The 16,506-nt window shown below is 39.0% G+C and overlaps 1 protein-coding gene across 4 annotated transcripts in view; it reads left to right on the top strand.

The window, feature by feature from the left end:
* The window catches only part of LOC150077498 (ethanolamine kinase 1-like), a 131,029-nt gene that overhangs the window by 32,302 nt on the left and 82,221 nt on the right, over positions 1-16,506 (top strand). The gene's annotated exons all lie outside the window — the stretch shown is intronic.

The following is a 16,506-nucleotide window of genomic DNA, read 5'->3' as shown; positions in this document are numbered from 1 at the left end:
TGGCAGGTCCTGCCACCTAGTTTCCTGGGATTTCAGTGGCTAGGATCTAAAAAAAAAAAAAAAAAAAAAACGTTTGCGTGGGTCGATCGCTAGATTGAAAGACCGAAATGTGAGCGAACTTAATTTGGAACTATTAAATTTTGACCTGTGGGGTATACACTGGCGAGCAGATAGAGAGGGAAAGGAGACTGAAGGCTGGGGAGAGAAAGACAGAAGAAATGGGGTCAATAGAGAAGACGACCCCATTCAAAGTCAGTGGCGCATGCCCATACCCCACCAGGAGAAAATTAGGGTTGGCGAGTAGGGGAGGCGGCAGGAGGGGCAGCCTCCTGCCTCCTCTCCTACCGCCGAGGGAGGGGGGAAAGAAAGATGGGTCCAGCAAGCGCGCCGGCACCGATAAGGTGTTCAGGATTGCGACTTTCTTTGTAGGTGTTCGCTGGGAGACCTATTTCTGCTAGGCTGTTATGTAGGGTCTTTGGCGCCATACTTGTGGCTGACACGATGATCGGGATGGTCGTTACTTGTTGCATTATTATTATTAGCCATATGATGCAAGGAAATCTGAGGCTTTTGCTACACCAGCCAAAAAAATTTTTTTGAGTTGAGAGAGAGAGAGAGGAGGGGGGGGGGCCCTCGCTGATGAATCCATCCTTTAGCAGTTCTGGTTTGGCGTAGAAGTGTAGAGAAAGTTGTTTTAGTGTTGATCGGTTCATCAGTGACTTAGGCCATATTCTACCCTATATACGCGTATTGTCTGTAAATTACGTGTTCTGTGGCCGATTTGCTTTTTTGTTTAACAAAAAACCCGAGTTTCCTGGAGAAAAAACCAACCATGCTACCCTCACCTGAGATCAATTAACTCAGACACATTGTGCAAAAGGTCCATAAAAAATTTTCACGTTATAGACGGGATTGGAACTCAGATCTTTTTTATCCTGCATAGGGAGAACGGCGATTATACCAACTGTACTACTCACGGGGGTAGAGAAAGTAAAGTGACACAGCCTGACCATTCTTTTAGTAGGCAAGTGTTAAACTTGGTGGTATTGACTGGGGGAAGTTGCAAGGATTCGCGTTACATTATGTGCGAACCTCTGCTACTTTATTTTTCCCAATCATTTTGAAAAGTAATATGCTGTTTTGATATGTGAAAACCTCATTCTTCCCTCTTCTCGCCATCAAGAAAAATATGCTAAATGGGAAAGTGTCACGCTGTTAAATTTTCTGGTTAATATTTATTATTCCTGAAGTTCCGTATTAGCATTTGGCAAATCTTTGCCATCAACAAAAACGGTGTAGCTAGAAACTACTTCTCTAAACAAGAAAAAATAAAAATACCAAATTTAATAAAAAGTTCACTTGTACTGTTTAAGTATTTGTTTATTTTAGTTCACATTCATACTGTATTTTTGCGATACGATTATAAAAGCTGTCGATAGAAAATGAGAAGTACATTTAAAACTGGTTACTTATTACACTAAACTTTTGTATTTTTAATTATCGAGAAATAAAATCCGAAATTATTGGACTCGTATCAAAGTTGGAATTCCAAATTTACAATTAACTCTGACCGTAATGGAAATTTTCATGCTTTATGAAATCCCTTTATGCTTAGTTAAATTTACTTGCTCCACGTCTACGCAACTGACTGTTTTGAAATAGTTTGGGGAAAAAAATGAAGTCCAAACTCTGTTGCTCATGTGGAAACAAAGTCGTCATAGAAAGCTGAGTGTACAGGGTAGATTCACACACATTTAATTAAAGCTTCCGGCTTATTTTCAGAGATACCTAGTAACCTGTTTCACAGTTTTGAAATAACTCTGACTATTACGAAAAAAATGCAAGAGGAATAAACACAATGGATGCATACAACTGAGTACAGCACAAGCACTGATAGAAGTTCTTAATGTCAGTTTTCCTGGTTCGAACAGCGGCTGCGCAAAGGTTGTAATGCGTTGTGCACATGTATAGCGTCTATTGTATTAATTACAATTAGAGCTGTCTCTCAAAATATGGATTAATAGAAAAAAAAAAGTCAAAATCAAAGGACTCACGCTGATAACTTTGGCAATATTTCTTACTTCGTATTTAAAATTATTAATCTATGATGCTACTGTTGATTCTTGCGATGAGTAGTGACAAGGTTGCATGGTATCACGAAACTTCGTGATGTGAAGGGAACCTTTGCCCAAAGAGAAGTTCTGTTGCTCAAAGAAAAGTCAAATGTGCATCGTAAACTTTTGGGAATTTGCATATTTTATTATCAAATAAAGTAGCTCCTTTTATGCTTAAGAGTTTTCCAAAACTTCATGGGATGGTCGTGATGTGAGATCTACTGTATGTAGCAGGAGAGAAGGGATGAACAGATAAAGCGAGTTAACCTGTCTGTATGTATGGTATTTTGTGCAAAGATTAGTAAGAATGTTCTAAAGAAGTCCTAAAGTTTTGAAAATGAATATACGTTTATTTATAAATATAGATTAAATTTCTGAGCGTGGAGACGAGGTGTCTGGGGAATCGAAATTGGACATAACTTCCATGTGACCAACAAAACACGCTAAAAATTCTCGACCCGACTCTTCTGCCTTGAAAATTCGATACATACCGTACTTGTACATTTAGGATGTACAAGTACGATTTAGGATAATTCGAGTTATGCATGAAAAAAAAAAAAAAAAAAAAAAAAAAAAATTGTCTGCTTTGTATCAGTCAGATTTTAATGGCCCTGGAAATCTTTCAAAAAGAGCCAAAATGAACTTTACGCACGACTTTGGCACTATTTTTACTTGCTTTCAGATGAATGCACCTGAAAATTATGTTAGCAAGAGAAGGGGAATAGAATAGTTTGCTAGAGTTATATAAATCTGTTTTCTTATTTCAGTTTGGCAGATGTGATTTTAGCGAGAATGGTTTAATCCTTGACAACTTGCGGTGATGGGAATAAAGATTAATTTTTTTTATTATTTAAAATTTGATTCAATGAGCATTTGGTTCAGAGAAATTGTTTTCTGGTTTGATTGTACGATAGAATCGAATACGGTCAGTGGCGTGACCAGTACCCAGATCAAGTCATAGCACGATCCAATATTCGAGGGCTCATTTCCCTCCTGATGAAGGTTTTTGGGTCAGATGACTAGATTGCCACACCATACAATTACTATTGGTAACGAGCATGTTTGACATTTGGCTAATAGTTTCTTGTCAGTTAAACAAATTGAATACCCAATATCGTATGGCTAGAAGTATGTGGGCGCTGTAACATCGTAATTGGACTGACGAAGGATGGCGCCGTGTGCTCTTCACAGACGACGCTGGGTACAGACTGCAATCAGTCTCGTCGGATCGTAATGTGGCATGAAAGAGGAACCCAGGACAACACTGGGTATATACTGGAACACCTCAGTTCAGTGGAAGTGGATTTCTAGTATGGGATAGCATTAGTTTCTGTGGTGATACAGATCTTCACTCCATGAGGAATCTTTCAGGGAGATGCTCTGAGCCCACTATGGTTCTGTCTAAAACTCAACCCGCTGTCCACCATGCTCAATGGCAGCAAGTATGGATATAACCTCAAAGAAGGAAGAAAGAACTTGTACACCCTCACCCACCTGATGTACATGGATGACATCAAGCTCTACGCGGAAACTCCAGCAACTACTCCGGATCACCGAAGAATTCAGCAAGGACATCAGGATGGAATTTTGTCTAGAAAAATGCAAGACCCACACACTGCACCAGGAAAAATTAGTTGGCCGAAACTACCAGCTGCTAACTGGTAAAGAGATCGGAGCTATGACAGAAGGAGAGACCTACAAATACCTAGGGATGATGCAGGCTGAGCAGTTAGAGCACAAGGAAATCAAGAAGTGCCTGACCGAAAAATATCATCAGAGACTCAGAAGCATGCTGAAAGCAAAATTGAATGGAGGGAACACAGTTAAAGCCATAAACACCTATGCAGCTCCAGTACTAACATACACATTCGGGGTCATAGATTGGAATAACACCGAGCTAGAAGATATCATGCAAAAGACAAGGGCAATGATGACCAAGAGTCGCCAACACCACCCGAAGTCAGCAGTGGAGAGAATAACAATACCTCGGAAAGAGGGAAGAAGGGACCTGATAGAACAACAGAAAACAGCGATAGTTAACCTGAAGAATTAATTCGAGAATAACACAGCACCACTCCACCAGGCCACAAGGTTGTTATTTGTTGTTGTTATTTGGTTTTTAGGAGCATTAGCAACTAAGGCCATATTGCTCCGGGGATATGCGGTGGTCATTCCCTGACCTTTCCGCATCTTCCGTATTTGGTGTCACCTGCTCGAACCCCAGCCAGTCTAATCAAGAGGCGTGTGCTACGCACTGCTGCTCCTGCCCACCTGGCTACGGAGGCGCCTCCAGGCCATAAGGAAGATAGATAAGTGGTATATCCCAATCAACCTAAGCGAGGAAACCCCTCCCGCCCAGACAGTACAGGAAACGAAGTTAGAAAGATGGGCAAAGAAGACACTCCATGGCAGACACTACATTAGCATTAGCATTAGCAGAGGCATATGATGCAAGAAAGCAAGCTTATTCAGCATCAAACAAAAAAAAAAAAAAAAAAAAAAACCCACTCCCATTTCACCCCTCCGTTCGTTCGAAATACCTGTCCAGTTGAGCTTTAAATTTGTTTAGGCTATCAACTTCAACAACAAGTGATGGAAGTCGGTTCCACCAACCAATCACCCGCTGGCCAAAGGCAAATTTCCGCACATCTATCCGACATCCGTCCTTCCTCAATTTGAATTTATGCCCTCTGAGGTGATTATTCTGAGAAAGATGAAGAATCCCATTGGCATTGAGCATGCTCAAACCATTCAAAGCCTTATACACCTCTATCAGATCACCTCGCCGGTGCCTAGTCTCCAAACTCTGTAATTTGCAAAACTTAAGCCTTTCTTCGTAAGAGCAACCCTTTGTTCCATTTACTAATCTTGTTGCCCTTCTCTGTACCCGTTCCAGCAGCTCTACATCCTTCTTGAAATGAGGCCTCCAGACCTGTATACAGTACTCAAGATGTGGCCTTACCATGACCTACAATGTGGCCTACAATGATGTGATGACCTCAAGATGTGGTCTTCTTGATGATGATCTACAATGATGACCTCAAGATGTGGCCTACAATGACCTCCATCAAGATCATATCGTCATCATTGCTTCCAATGCGTGGCTCACAAGTGGGGCGCTCTTCCCCGAGACTGAAGGATTCATGCTGGCCATCCAAGACCAGGTAATCAACACCAGAAACTATAGAAAATACATCGCAAAGGAGTCCGGAATGTCCGATGACACATGTCGACGATGCCACCTGGTATCAGAAACGATCCAACACATCACCGCGGGGTGCAAGGTGATCACCCAGACTGAGTACTCTCATAGATACGATCAGGTAGACAGGATAATACATCAGAAGCTAGCGAGGAAATACCAAAGTTCAAAGTATTTTATTATTTTTTTTGGCGGTCTCCAGGGTTTCCCCTATTCACCGCTGAAAGTAATCTATACATTGGGTACAATTTATAATGATTAATTGTACATAAAAGTACAATGATAAGTTATACATAAAGAGTACAATGATTAATTATACATAAAAAGACTATATACAGTGGTGGTACATAAAAAGACTATATACAGTGGTGGTACATAAAAAGACTATATACAGTGGTGGTACATAAAAGACTATATACAATGATGGTACATAACTAAATACTGGGCTTCGGAGTCCAGCAGACTGATCAATACATCAGGTAAGAGTAATCCAAAGAAACAGTCTAGCATTTTACTGGACCTCAGGAGCAAGAATTCTTTTCCTCCGTTTAAACAGTTTCTCTGCATAGGGGGAGAAGGCAGTATAATATCCAGAACAGTTAACCAATCTTGGCAGTTCGGAGCATTCAAATACATTTGTGAGAAGTTGAAAGTCCAGTCTTAAATCATCGTACAGAGGACAATGAAACACGAGGTGCTCGACAGTTTCTTGAGCACCACAACTACAGAGAGGAGTGTTACTTAATCCTAGTGAGAACAATTTAAAGTTAAGACTTCCATGACCGGTATATAAAAACGTAACGTATAAACCAGGATTGAACCAGTCCATTTTCTTGTCGTAATCAACAACCTCGGGAAAAAACTTAAAGGTCTCCCTACCCAAAGTAGAGGTAGACCAGGTATTTTGCCACGCTGTACAACATTCATTTCTCATTCTTTTAATGTCTACCTTTTCTTGCAAGTCAGTATTATATGTTATACCATTTACAATCGCGGGAACATTTTTTCTTCTACAATATAAAAGATAGTGTAACATTACTTCATATTGGATTGGCAGTCGATGGCTGAGGACCTGGAGAGCAGCTGTAGAGACAGTTCGACAAGCTCTACTTACAGCGAGAAGAAAGAATCTTTGTGCTTGGGTAAGATATTTTTGAACAAGGGAGTTACCGATTCTGTATCCCCAGGCCCCAGCCCCGTAACACACAATTGGTATAAATATAGAAGAGTAATATAATTTAATGGAAGATTTCTTTACACCAAAAGTACTCCTGGTAATCTTAATAATTTTATAGGTCATAGCTTTTATTTTCTGAAGTACATATTTTGCGTGGTAATTAAAATTAAGACGGTCATCGAGATAAATTCCTAAGTATTTATGCTGCCGAGTACTCCTAATCATTACTCCATTCAACTTAATAACAGGTGGTCTATTCACATCAAGAGAGCCCTTTAGCAACATTTGTTTTGTTTTATTAGTCGAGATTTGAAGTTTATGTGTTTGGCACCAGATATCCAAGTCCTCCAGAACTTCATTTGCTCTGCACTCTAGCTCCCGGCGGGAATTACCAAAAATCAGAACAGCAACGTCGTCTGCATAAGCTATCTGAAGGATGTTGTCTCGATCAACCGCGAGCCACCCATCAAGGACCATATTCCAGCGAGGAAATACCAGTTGACCAAAGAAAGTGTACCATACTACAAGTACGAACCTCAGGCAGTACTAGAGACCCGAACCCACAAGCTGTACTGGGATCGCGCCATAAAAACTGATAAGACCATTCCGCACAACAGACCGGACATAACCCTTGTGGACAAGATGGATGTGGCTACCTACCTGATTGACATAGCGGTGCCGAACACTAGCAATGTCCAGAAAACCCATGAGGAAAAAATTAGGAAGTACACGAACCTGAGACATGAGATCAAGGAGATGTGGCATATGCAAGAAGTATCAACTATCCCAATCATCGTATCAACCACCGGCATGGTACCAAAGACTTTACATAGCAGCCTAGCAGCAATAGGTCTCCCAGAGAACACCTACAAGGAACTCCAGAAAGTCGCAGTCCTAAACACCTGTAGGACAGTCAGAGATTTCCTCGACCGACAGTAACACCAGACATTATGACCACCGTGTGTACTTGGTAGCAATATCCGTCACGGAGTGGAACCTCCCCCCCCCAATCAGGGAGAAAATAATATAAGAGCAATAATAATAATAATACTGGCAACCTGCCGAAAACCTATGGGGTAAAAAATCAGGAAGTATACGAACCTAAGACAGGAGATCAAAGAGATGTGGCATATGCGACAAGTAACGACCATCCCGATCATCGTGTCAACCACAGGTATGGTGGCAAAGACCCTACATAACAGATAGCTGCAATAGGTCTCCCAGCGAACACCTACAAGGAACTCCAGAAAGTCGCAATCCTGAACACCTGTAGGATTGTCAGAGAGTTCCTCGACCAACAGTAACATCAGACATAACAACAACCACCCTGTGTACTTGGTAGCAATACCAGTCACGAGGTGGAACCCCCAATCAGGGAGAAATAATATAAGAGCCGTAATAATAATAATAATATATATTGTTTTTTTTTAATATTCGCTCCTATATTTCAAAGTTTAAATTCCTTAGGGCCCATAGATAATACTAAAGTCGTTGTCTGTGCACGTGCTGTCCATTATGGTGAGGAAAACTGTACCTGCAAACATACAGCACTTTGCTTTTGATGTTTCAAAACCTACAATTACTGTTCTCTCTTTGGTTGTTCAACTAAGTTCAACTCTGTCGTGGTACATTGTGATGATACCCAATGCTGTAACATGGCCAGAAATGAGGAATGTAGTGTGCTATGTTGGTCTGTTTTTTTTTTTTTCAGTTTCGGTTTCCGCTAAGGACTGTACATGTACTGTCCTTAGTGGAAACTAAAGCAGTCCTTACTAGAGGTCGCATTAGATACACTCACAGAACTCATTTTCACCTTCTTAGAAGCAAACACTGGCGAAACTACCATACCGCCAGTTCTTCCACCGCGGGAAGGGGTCCGAGGAGTCAACGGATCTGGCGACTGTTTTTGATTGGTTGTTAAAGATCACATGGAACTGTTTGGCAATGTGGTGGGGCCAGAATTTATAGTTTCGCATCTGCACCCCCTCTCCTAGTATGCACAGGACCTCTTCACAAGGAGAAGGGTGTTAATTGCTTTACACCGAGACTGATAGTACAGTAACATAAATCGCATAAGAAAGAGAGAAAAGAAAACTGTGGAAGAAAAGAAAATGAATGGAAAAGAAAGGAATACAGAAAAGAAGGGAAAAAGAAGAAGAAAAGAGAATCAACGAAAAAAAAAAAGACAGGGATTGCCTCATGAGTGTCCCAATCTGAATCAAGTGGACAAAAATAGACAACAAATAACAAACTGCAGCCTAGCTCCCTTCACTTTTAAACCCTACTCCCCCAGGGAGACGATTCTCTCGTCACTCCCCTCATTTCTACTCTGGTGGGGCATGGGCATGCCACACTGAAACTTGGGGCTATCTTCCCTATTGGCTCCATCCTTCTCTCTTTCTCCCCCCAGTCTTCAGCCTCCCCCCCTCTCTCTATCTTCACGCTAGCGAAGCCCCACACACCTAAATTTAAATACATCCAAAATATCTTCACCCACGTTCTGGCCCAACTCAAGCGACGTCAACCCCACGATTGACGTTGGCACATGTATGCACGTTGTGTGTACATGTGTGTGTATATATATGTGCTTGTATGCACGCATATATGCATGCAATATAAATATATTGCATGCCAGAGTAACTTAAGCCTACTGAGTTCCTGGTCTGCCTTCACGGGGCGAAGGTGGGGCAACGTTGGGCCTCAGCAGCGGTCCAGCGGCTAAACGACCAGATGAACAACGGTACACGGCACTACACATATACAATATCCATACACTTTTAAATCTCTGGCATTTACAGTGAACTGGTACACCCACAATGAAAACTACGCGGAGATGGGGGAAACCCCTGGTGCCGTCTGACACTAAATACACCTTTCACCCTCGGTACATTAACTACCATACTGTTCTTACAATAAAGATAATTTACATGCTTGCCCTTATTATCAGGTCCTCGCATGTAGCACAGTAGTTATAATCACCATCCTTCCGACACCGAATGGAAAAGACTGAGTTTGAATCTCGTCAGTAATGGAAGGAATTTTTATGGGCCTTTTTCACAACGTGGTTGAGTTAATCGGTCTCAGCCAAAGATAACATGATCTTTTTTTTCCCCGCTTGAAACTCGAGTTTTTCGTCCAGCAGAGAATACCGACATAATTATACAGCGCAATACGGTCAAAGTCGCTCAGGCGCCTAATAAAAAAATAAACAACAATAGCGAGGTTAGCAAGGTTTTCTGATCCCAGAAAAACAGACAAACAGAGAACACTCGCAACTTATGGACATAGTATGGAGAATTTTTTTTTTTCTCCTGGCTAATTCTAATATGAAATACTGTACAGTATATATAAATAAATATGGTTTTATTATAATTGGTGGGAAAATTCGAGAAAAATTTTTATCGTATAAATCTTCAAATCCAGGTGAACTATTCACCTTTCTAAAGAATATATGTATGTTTATTTTTTCCACTTTTCATCAGTATGCTCTCTTGAAAAGCATAATATGGTCATTGTAGCCTCTTGTATCATCATCAATAACAACAACACTTGTGTTCGGTTACTTTATTGTTGTTTATGCCGACCGGGCTAGCCAGATGGGTTAAGTGCCTGCCTGGCAACCCAAAGGTTGCGGGTTCGAATCCCGCCTCGGGCTTGGATATCACGATGGTACTGCACCTCCGGTTACGGTTGGATTTCACGGCCATGATACACGAAGGAAGCAGGAAAAAACTGGTTCCTTCGTGTATTGCTCCCATCATACGAAATAAATAAAATTGTTGTTTATCAATATAAACATTTCGCTCTTGCCGTATGTACATCTACCCATAAAACGCCTGAGATTACTGTTCATTTAGAGCCATAACTTTATTTACCTTTTAACTCGTAAAGTACGGAGTATTATCATTAAGTTTTAGTTAGCCCAAGTCATGCGAGGAAGCGGACTTTTTCTGCATCAAGATAAAATAAATAAATTAATAATTATTATTAAAATAAACAGAATATTCATACTAGTACTATTCCTACAAGCTAATCACCCAATTTTGCTTTAAACTTAGCCAAACTTACTGTCTCGACCATGTTGGGAGGAAATTTTTCTAATGTTCGATAAGACGCTGCCTATAGCTAAACTTTGAGATCCAATCTTCTGTTATTCCCTTAGATTTTACATTTGTGTCCCCTGGTTCGTGTCTCATCACGCCGGAGAATAGCCATTCCTCATTCATTTTACTGAATCCCTTCATTACCTTATATACTTCAATTAGATCTCCCCTTAGATTTCTAGTTATCAAACTTTTCAATCGGCACCTTCTTAAGCCGATCTTCATTTGTCCATCGCTTTGTACTCATCACTAATTTGGTCGCCCGTCTCTGAATCCTCTCCAAAATTTCTGTCCCTAATTTTCAGACGCGGCCACTTCACTGGAATATGATGTTCCAAATGCAGTCTAACCATCGCTTTGTAAAAAGGATAATGACTTCCTTCTCCTTACTAGCAAAGGCCCTATGAATCATAACCAGAACAGTCTGCCTTCCTAGCAGCCTGTTTAACGCTAAAAAGAAAATTTTGTGTCTGATTGAATCATAACGCCTAAGTCTTTTTTGATCTTGAATCACTTTTACTCTTGTTCCCCTAGCTTTTACTTGACTCCAGGATTTGTGGTCCCCAAATGCATACATGCAAAAGCAAAAACCTTACATGCAAAAGTATTAAACTTTGATTACCATTTTTCAGCTCATGCAATCGATCCAAGTGTTTTCAACACAACATGGTCTCTCTCGGATCATTAACTTTCACATCATTATTAGAAAACTTTAGCAGCTCCCACTAGGTACCCTCATCAATATCATTTATGAATATTTGAAATTGGAGGTGACCAACACCGGTCTTTCAGGGACTTCACCTGTTACGCTGTTCCATCCCGAAGATTGACCATTTATGGTAATCCGCTGTCTCCTGTCTTTTAGTTAGTCTGCAATCCAGTGTAGGATCTTACTAATAATTCCAAGTTATTCTGGTTTATATAGCTTTATTAAGCTTTAATAAAGTCTAGATATATAATGTAAAAATTGTTACTTGCATCCAATCGCATAATAACTATATATAGTAATTTACCAGATTGGCCAGGCATGACCTCTACTTAAAGGACCCATGCTGGGATCTATTCAAGGTACCATTCTTGCCGAGATGGTCCTGAATCGCATTCTTAACCACAGAACCTATGATCTTCTTTACCACAAAAGAAACTAATGGCCTATACTTACTGAAATCATTTTTAGCACCACCTTTGTGGACTGGGGAGACATTAGCACTTCTTCAGTCCAGTGGAATCGTCCCGGAGTCCAGTGATGCTCTCATTAAAATTCCCACCAATTTGATACACTTATATGCAGGCTTTTTAAATTTAATTTTCCCTGGAGCCTTGCCCTCCTTTAATCCCAGTACCTTTTCTAACAAATGCATCTCTGAGATTATCAGGCGCCTCCGTAGCCAGGTGGGCAGGAGCGGAAGTGCGTAGCACACGCTTCTTGATTAGACCGGGGTTCGAGCCCGTGACCACCAAATACGGAGGATGCGGAAAGGTCAGGGAATGACCACTGCATATCCTCGGAGCAATATGGCCTTAGTTGCTAATGCTCCTAAAAACCAAATCAACAACAACTGAGATTATCATATCTAATTTTCAGCATCCTGATTCCTTAATATTCCACGAAAAGTCCGAGTTTTCGTCTATAAATATCGATGAAAAGTATCTGTTAAATTCATGTGTCATATCTGCTGGGCTTTGCTCGGACCTTTCACTGCAACCAATTAAGGGACCTATTCTCTTCTTTCTCGTATTATTAACGTATGTGAAGAACTCCTTATCTCCTGTTCTTAGCACTCTTTGCTTGTGCTTTCTCATAATCCGCTTTTGCCCGTCTTACCCCATCAATGGCTTTGTTACTATTCTCTTATAATGCTCATACAAATCGAAATTACGTGAGTTTATATAAATGTTCCATACATGTTTCTTTTGTTCAATCAAACTTTTAACCTAATTTGTCATCCATGGCATCCTACGTTTTTGGAATCTGAACACTGGTATGGATATGTGTGGCTCCAAGGATAAGTCCCTACAATATTTCCCATAATTATTGCAGTAGTTTTTACAGTACAAGACTCTCCTATTCAGCCAAGTCCGACCACTCTTTCTTTCCCAAATGTGTTATTGTTTTATTTTATTTATTTATATTATTATTTATTATTATTACTTTTTATATTTTCATTTTTTGCCCAGTGAGCCTGGTCTACACATTTCAGTCAATAAAATTAATTATTTGTAAATAATTTTACGTCTATTTACGAAAATGCAGAAACGGTATCACAAATAAAGCGATATGAATTCAAAACTTCAGCATTTCGAACTACATAAAATAAACAACAAGAAGTAAATAGGCGAAATAAATAGCGTTATAATCTGGCAAATGAGCTCTGCTCATTTATATAGTTTTTAGATTCTTTTTGAGTAAATATCTGAGAATTTCATGTATTATTTTCTATATTAAGAATTAGTAGACTTGTATTTTCATTCACTTCTCTATGCTATCGCTCCGATTCTTTGATCTGGGTAGCCTGGTATTTTTTGATTTGACGTTATGTTATTAAAAAAAAAAAAAATATTACGTGTCAATTCCTAAATTCCCTGAACATTTCCGCAAGCTTTCATGTCATAGGTTTTCATGGTGCCTTGCTACATCGAGATTTGCTACAAAAATAAAGTTAATTTGTTTTAAACAGTGTGCGTAAGGAAAAGCCTTCTTTCTTCGCATCCAAAGATAGCATACCCTTCATCACCACTTGGAGATCCCTTTAAATTAAATGATAAGCATAATGGAAAATGAGCCTGACGCTGATCTTGCTGCTCTCACCCATGAACTGTGAGGATAATAGTCACTACTCTAAATCGTATTTGTATCAGTTGTCATTTGGTTTATTTAAGTTTAATGTTCTAAATCTCATGGTACGCCATCTTTGTAATGTAATTTGTTTAATGCCTGTTCTCGTCACCTTAATGTCTTATGTAAATTAACGGCACCCTATATCATTTAATGTCATCGTGTTTTGTTCTTTAATGTCTTATGTTATTTAATGTTTTTTTTTTAAACACCTGTTATTTGTAAATCCCTGGCCTTTTGGCCGTTAAGGGAAAGTGCAACGCTATTTAACCTTGTAACCAGTTACAATCGAATGTTGTTGCAATAAAGATTCTCTCTCTCTCTCTAAACAATTTTGTGTTGAGGTGCTTTTCCACCATGAACACACGCTCCTCTAAGCCAGCGTTTCTCTACCTTTTTTTAATTGTCGCCCCCTAAAGGGCTTTTTTAGACATTTTTTTCCTAATCGCCCCCCCCCATGAAATTTTAAATAAGAAAATACTTTATACTTACTCTTTTTATTCAATGAGATCTCTGGGCCTCATGCTTTTTAGCTAAAAGGTCAATGTTTTGTATGATATTAGTAAGTTTAATTCTAATGTCTCCTCTTTCTTGAACATATATCAATTAGGTTTCTTTCCTTTGTTAATATTTTATTTACTGAACTAAAACCACTTTCAACCATATAATACGTTGGAAAACAAAGAAGTACTTTGGCCATTTCAGACCACATTGTTGGATAAAGAAGTTTAGTTGTTATTGATCCCCACACCCAACCATTCCACCCTTTTCGAATTTACATTTGCATTCTTCGTTACATTTTAATTCAATGAGTTCTTAAATTTCTTCACTAGCAGACCAGTCGTCGCATCCAATTGTATCTAGCATCCATGGCTTCACTTCAAAAGAAAATAATCTGAAAATCTATTTTTCATTTCGCCTTTTAAAGAACACAAATGATCTGAATAATTTTTAAGACCATTCTCGGTGAGAGATTCATTGATTTCAGATAACTCTTGCATACCATGAAATTGTCTTCTCATTAAATTGCTTTCAAATATTACCATTATTTCAGTGAAGGCTTTTAATACGCATTTGCAATTCATCATCATAATTAATTTCCCTTGAAGTTGAAGTGAAACTTCATTAAGTTTTCAAAAAATTCAAGCCATATAGTATATGTTGTTTTTGTGTTTGGTGATCTCCTTTTCTAAATTTCTGACCTTCGCTTTCTAAAAAACTAATTATCATATCAAAAAAAGGTTTTACAAATCTCTTTAGACAGTTTCTTTTAGAAAGCCATCTGACTTTTATACGTAAAAGGAACTTCACATACTGTTCTTCATTATCAACACAAAATTTTCTGAAAAGGCGATCATATTTGATCTGTGATTTCATTTTATTGATGGTTTTAATAAATATACTGAGAGATTGATAAAGAACTGGGCTAATATTTTTTGCAACCAGATGATGTCGGTGCACAATGCAGTGTATTGCAAGAACTTCGGGACATATTTCCTTTAGGTGGGCTATAAAACCCTTGTCTTCCAACCGTGGAGGTAACACCATCAGTTGCACAGGACACAAAATTTTCCAATGGTACTTGTTTTTCATCAAAACATGTTTTTACAGCAACAAAAATGGATGCTCCAGTACAGTCAGTTTCTATAGATTTTACAAACAACATCTCTTCTTTTAATTTACAATCATAGTCGAAATAACGAACGTATGCCATTAGAAGGGCGTTATTGTCGGTATCTGTGGATTTATCAATCTAAATTGAAAATTTTCTTATTTTTAATTTGTCAATTTTATTTTTAAGTTGGCGCCCTGTGCGGTAGCACAGGGCGCCAAAATTTACTGTGCCCAAAATGCCACGCAAAATCACTGATTTGCTCTAAATCTCTCATGTCACGATCTTCGAAATTTGCAATATGCAGTCAATCTTACGTTACGATTCAAGCAATTCGGAAGTGTTCCGATTTCAGTTATCGTACATTCGAATGCATAATTTTATTCAAATGCACGATAACTGAACTTTGAACGATAGGCTCCGAAGTTGGAGAGGGCGCATCAAAAAATCTCGCACAGGGCGCTGATAAACCTGGGGCTGGTTCTGCTTTAATGTTAACTGACATCTCATCGATTTGAATTCGAATTGAATCGTTGCTCAATGGCAATGCTTTTAAAATACTGTACTGGAAAGATTTTGATGCATCACTGTTCAAATTACAGTCTCTAATGCGGGTCATATAACAGTCTCAACAACTGTATGAGCACTACCAGTTTTTGTAATGATTTCTGTAATTTTATAAGATGCAATAATTCCATCGTCATATGTTTGCGTGTTCTTCTTAAATAAGGAAGTAACACTGTTATGTTGCTCAAAATTCTGTTATAAATTTTTAAAATATTCGAACTTTATATCAACTTTATCAGGATGTTTCCTTAGTGATCTAAAAGTCTTGATGGTTTCATAGCTTCATTTGAAAAAGGACCATGTATCTTATTACACATAACACATGGGCTGTATTGAGTCGAATGGGCTTTCAATAAAACCACAAGATAGATATTCATCCAGATATTGCTGACACTTTTTTTCTTTTCAGCATTTGACATGATTGATGATGGGTTGAATAACTACAAAAATAAAAAAATATAAACTTTTTGTTAGAAACAATAGACTGAAACATTTCCTCATCCCATCCATGCCTCATATATTGACCAATGAAACAAAAGAATAAATAAATAAACCATGCCCCTACCGCTGTCAAGGTCGCAGCTGTCGGAAAGGCGCAGACGCTAAGGGTTGCGGAGATATTACACTATACCTATATGTTAAAAACCAGTTTTCCTAGGGGAAAAGAAAACCCAATGAGAGAAATTAACTATTAAGGAATAAGATTATCATCGGGTAGGGTTGAACTTTGGAAGGCCACAAACCGTTGTAATATCCATGATTTTTTCATCCCCCAAAAAACCAATTTTCGACCCCTTGGGGGCGGTATCGCCCTCGTTGAGAACCCCTGCTGTAAGCTGAACATCGTTGTCATTTTACTGCTTTTACAGAGTATGAACATTCATCGTTTAATAAG

The sequence above is a fragment of the Mastigoproctus giganteus genome, chromosome 12, assembly GCF_048544385.1.
Source record: "Mastigoproctus giganteus isolate SK-2022 chromosome 12, ASM4854438v1, whole genome shotgun sequence".
Taxonomy (NCBI): domain Eukaryota; kingdom Metazoa; phylum Arthropoda; class Arachnida; order Uropygi; family Thelyphonidae; genus Mastigoproctus; species Mastigoproctus giganteus.
The sequence above is the reverse complement of the archived record's forward strand: the minus strand, read 5'-3'. Positions and strand labels throughout refer to the sequence as shown.